Below are 5,702 nucleotides of genomic sequence, written 5' to 3' on the forward strand. Positions count from 1 at the left end.
CTCCGAAATTTCTCAAAATTAGAAACGTTAAGAATAAAATTTTATCATTTCTTATGTTAAGAGTATCTCTGCAAGTGCGAGTGGAATTTTTGGCACTCCTAAGGGTTTTTCAGAGGTTCTTTTATGTTCCATGTTGCTCAGTCATACGCTCACATAAGTAAGTTTAAAGTGGCCATTTTTGCTATTCAATAAGCATGGGAGAATGGCTGGCTTCATCTTTGAATTGAGTGTGATTCCACTTTAATTTGATTAAGCAACGAGCGGTTCCGTAGGTTCTCAAGCAGGATTTGTTGGTCTGTTTAGGACATATTGCCTCCATGCATGTTATTGTGTCGCACATCTATAAAGAAAGCAATCGAGTTGCAAATCCTTCATTTTGTAATTCTTTCATTTTTTTATGATTATATTTCTTTAGAACAATTCAGATTTCTTTAGTTTTGCTTCCTTCTTGTATTTTTTTCTTTTTTCTTTTAATAAAGTTCGAGTTCGCTTGAGGTTCGATGTATGAGGAGTGTCAACCTAGTTGGAATGTTTCGTCTATGTTTTTTTACGTTTTGCCCTATTTGATTAAAAAATATATATATTTTCAAGAATTATTTTACATATCAACTAATATATACTTAATGAAAGTATGGTGTATCTTCTTGATATAAGAATGATTTTTTTTTTTTTGAGAAGAATTATTTTATTTGTTTTCAGAATTCATAGCTAAGATATCTTAATCTTGTGCAGTTAATCAAATTTCATCATGTGATCCAATTGTTATATATTTCATTTTTAATAAAATAATACATATGTTTAGTTATCTAGAAGAATGTTTACTGAATGATGCAACACACTTAATTATTCTAGAGAATCTGAATCAGTATTTGGGGATTTTATATTAAGTTAGGAATTTTATTCTTATAAATAAACAATGACTGAGGTTTTCGTTTACGACAAAGAAAATGACTGATGTTTTTCGTTTTACTAAAAACAAATACTTTAAAATTAAAATGAGCGTTGACGATTTCAAAATTGAAAAATTAAAAAACTTGATGATATTTTAAGCAACTTTAATTCTTCAAATTTTTTAATTTTGAGGTCATTTAGGTGTTGTTTGGTGAAGAGGGAGAAAATGAATGTTTTTCATTTTGAGATCTTTAACGGTTATTTTTATAATGTCAAACTAAAAGATTTTCGTTTTAGTAAAATGAAAAGGTTCAATTACCGTTTGGACAAAAAAAATTTCAAATATCAGTTTGACAAAAATTGAGAGCACAAGTGTTTTTTTTTTTACTTTACCCTTTATTAAATACCTGGATTAATTTTTTTAATATCAATAAAATATAAGTATCATTTCTAATTTATACTAACAGAAAATATATTACAACAGTTTCATCAAATTTTTACAAGATTAATTTCACAGGATTTTACAAAGGTTACACAAAAATTTAGTAAAAGTCTCGTTTGTTCGACGCAAAATATTGTATAGTAAAATATTTTGTTCATTTTCCAGTGTTTGTTTACTCAGAAAAATAAGTTATTGAAAAGTTTTAGATTAGTCAACATAATTTTTTGGGTAATTAATTTATTAGTCCCTGTGTTTTAAAAAACACATAGTAAAGTCCTTAATCTTTTTCTCGGAGAACTGTTTAGTCCTTCCGTCTGTTTGTTAGATTTTTTACCGTTTATGAATTTGGAAATGACTAATTTACCTTTTACTATTAATCAGTCAAAAGCAATTCACACCTCTATGTCTTTCTCTCACAATTCGCGATCACAAAAAAATGGAGAAAGGATTGAATCCCTAACCTATAATCGACTCATGCTCACTCTTCCTGTTTGAATTGATGGTAGAGGGTAGTTAAGGCATTACATTTTTATTTTAAATAGATTTTGAGTCAAATCCAAATTGACTAACAGAATCTTCGTGAGAGTCTAACGGTATGGATTAAACAGTTCACCGAGAAAAATGTTAGGGACTAAACAGTTCATCGAGAAAAAGGTTAGGGACCTTACCGTGTGTTTTTGAAAATATAGGGATTAAATAGTGTGTTTTGTCAAAATACAAGGACTAATAAATTAATTACCCTAATTTTTTTTATGAGAAAGTGAGGAAAATGTTTTACCCCTAGTAAAATATTTTCTTAAGATTTTGGAACTCTACTCTTTTTTTTTTACACTTTTAAAAACAATAGTCACCTATAATTTCTTTCCGTTTTCAGTGTTGTAGCCAAACATCATAAAATATTTTATTTTCCAACATAAAATTTTCTCTTGTCCAATATTATCTGACAAACAAACGAAGCCTAAAGTCTTACATAATTTCACTAAGGTTTCACCTATTTTCATCAAGATTTAACGATGTTTTATCAAGATTTCACCAACTTTCGCCAAGGTTTCACCGTGTTTCGCTAAGTTTCACTAAGATTTTATCATGGTTTCACCAAGTTTTACAAAGATTGTGTAGAGTTTTACCAAAGTTTCACGTAATTCACTAAATTTCATATTATTTCACTAAGAATTCGCAGAGTTTCAATAAGATTTCGCCAAAACTAAAATAACATAAAAATATGGAAGAAATAAATGCATAGATGATGATGATGATGATAATGGTAATTAATTTATTAGTCCCTATATTTTGACAAAACACACTGTTTAGTCCATGTATTTTCAAAAACACATGGTAAGGTCCCTAACCTTTTTCTCAATGAACTGTTTAGTGTTGGTCCCGTGTAACGTGATAGGATTAGTTCCAAGGGGGGGGTTAGGAACTAATATAACTTTTTTTGCTTAATAATGCTGACTTAATTGAATGTTTGATAATTTAACTTAGTTTCAGGTCAGCAAGGCTGAGTGTGGTGTGAAACAGCTTTAATCAGATACTGACTAGAGCTGTTTCAGTTGTGAGTTGGGAAATAACACTTAAGTCAGTTTCCAACTCAGCACTCAGATTACTCAGCTTCAGCTTGTACAGATTATTTACTGGGTAATTTTAAGCAAGCAACACATACATATATATATCAAGAGAAAGGGTTAGAAGTTACTCAGCAGATTTATCCTGGTTCGGCCTCTCCGCCTATGTCCAGTCCCCGAAATCCTTCCGAACTTTTTCAATCCTCTACTGAGCTCTTTAAAGGTAGAACACAAACCTTTTACAATAGCAACTGAGTATGCAAGAGTACCGTCCTCTATTCGTCTACTCAATCCTAGCTACCACTGAATACTATAACCGAGTACTCAGATTCTCTCTACCACTGAGTACTATAACCGAGTACTCAGCTTCTCTAACCTTTTACAAATGATACAAGAATTGTTCTCACTAAATGAAGAACACTTTAGATGAATAAAATCACTCTAGACTTTTACACAATTGATTGGAGTTTGGTGTAAGAGCTTGCTTTTTCTTTTCAGACAGTTTCTATTTTGGATTTTGACTTAGTGAAGATTTGCTTGTCTGTATGTATGTCTTGTATGCCCCTTTTTAATCCAAGTGATGAATTGGCGTTTATATAGTGATCTTTGGGGCGCCAATGATTTGAATTCTGACATAGCCGTTGTGGGGAAACGGTCTCATTTCGTCATCACGTGGTCAGCTTTCAAAGCTGCAGGCCAATCCTGTCTTCTTTTCGTCAGGAGCCAGGTTTGCCAGTTTCGTCTTCTTGTGCCAGGTTTGTCTTCTTGCGCCAGGTTTGTCTTCTAGCAAAAGTCAGATGGTCCATGCTCTTTCTTGAAACGGTCTTCAGGACAGATTTCCGAGGCTTCTGATTTGTTTCAGAAATTTGTCAGACCTTGTCTTCCAATTTGACGAATCATTGACGCTGACCTGACGACTACTCAGCTTGTCTTAGTGGCTTCGCCTTCTAGCTTTTTCGAAGAAGACATTTCTTTCGCAAAGCTGAGTTGCATTCTACTCAGCTTCTGCTGTGTGACTTGCTCTTGCTGACTTTGTTTTGTCTTTCTTTTATAGACTTTCAGTTCCTGTTCTCGTTAGTTAACTTACTCAACATTGAATAAACACATTAGCAAAATTAAATCAAAGCACTTAAATTTAATTGTTTAATCATGGGATTAACTTAAATAATTTTGTCAAATCAAAATCATGTGGAAAGGTGTTTCAACATTTAGTCATTCCGTCTGTTTGTTAGATTTTTTACCGCTTATGACTTCGGAAATGACTAAATTACCCTTTACTGTTTACCTTCAAACTTTAGAAGATGAAATCCAATTTAGAAGAAGAAGCTATTTGTATGGAGAACAAGAAAAAGAACAGACCCAATGCTTACGAATTTGAACGATTAAGAAGAAAATCAAGAAGAAAAACATTCAAAGTTAATTTCAGATGCATTAGAGTTTAAAGGAAAGGAAAATAAAGGAAAAGAAGAACGCAAATCCAAATTGACTAACAGAATCTTTATGAGAGTCTAATGGCAGGGACTAAACAGTTCACCGAAAAAAACGTTAGGGACTAAACAGTTCACCGAGAAAAACGTTAGGGACTTTACCGTGTGTTTTTTAAAATACATGGACTAAACAGTGTGTTTTGTTAAAATATAGGGACTAATAAATTAATTACCCTAATAATAATAATAATAATAATAATAATAATAATAATGAATAAAAAAGCAATAATTGCGAAGAAAACTGAAGAAAGCAAGAACAATTGATATTTTGGATATAAAAATTAAAAAAGGAGTATTCATTAATCTTTGGTACGGAGGGAACAAGTCTTATAAATAAGGAATTATACCTATTTGGGTCTCTAAACTAAAGTTTCAAAGTCATCAATTAGATCTTTAAACTAAGTAAAAATCATCAATTGAATCATCATCCTATCCTAAAATCAGAAACTGTGACTATTTAATATAGACTGTAATAATCTCTGTGTTGGTTCAAAATGAGTTTAGAGAATAGAGTCTAAAACTGTTCAACCGAATGATTTTCGATGAGGCCTCAATTGATGATTTTTGTTTAAAATAGGGACTCAATTGATGATTTTTTATTAGTTCAGGGACCCGATTGATGATTTTAATAGTTTAAGGTTCTAATTGATCTTGAAACCTTAGTTTAGGGATCCAAATGGGTATTATGCCTATAAATAAGGTACATTTTTTATAAAAAGATTTTACAATTTTTCCTTGATATTTATTTGTGGATTTAGAGCCCATTTATTTCATATGTTTTTGTTTGTTGTTTGATGTTGCAGTTAGCTGTTTGATATTTACTGTTACTGATAGGTAGCATATATTAGTTGATTTTTCGATAAAAAACAGTTGTTTCGAATTATTATTATCTAAAAATAATAATATAAACTTTTTTGATAAGTTGTAACAACTACTTTCTCAAAAGGTACAAATTATAGTTTTTTAAAACAGTTTTTCCAACTTAAAACGAAAGCCATTTTGTATTTACCAGATGTTGTTTTTACCTGAAAAAACAGCTTTTAGAGTTTAGAAAAACAATAACAAATGCGTCTTATATATTGTCGAAAATAAAATGCATGTCATGACATATTAAACAATTAATTTTTTTTTTGAAACATAAAGAGATCTTTTGAAATTTTGAAAAAGTCACTAGATATTTAGTCTCCAAATTGGAGAAAATGGTTTCATATTTAAGATTTTTTGCTATTACGAATGTAACTCGAGATTTAATTTAAGTAATTAACTACTGTCATTATCCAATTCAACTTCAACTATTATACATGTACGAGTTTTGAA

This window comes from Euphorbia lathyris, chromosome 10, assembly GCF_963576675.1.
Source record: "Euphorbia lathyris chromosome 10, ddEupLath1.1, whole genome shotgun sequence".
Classification (NCBI taxonomy): domain Eukaryota; kingdom Viridiplantae; phylum Streptophyta; class Magnoliopsida; order Malpighiales; family Euphorbiaceae; genus Euphorbia; species Euphorbia lathyris.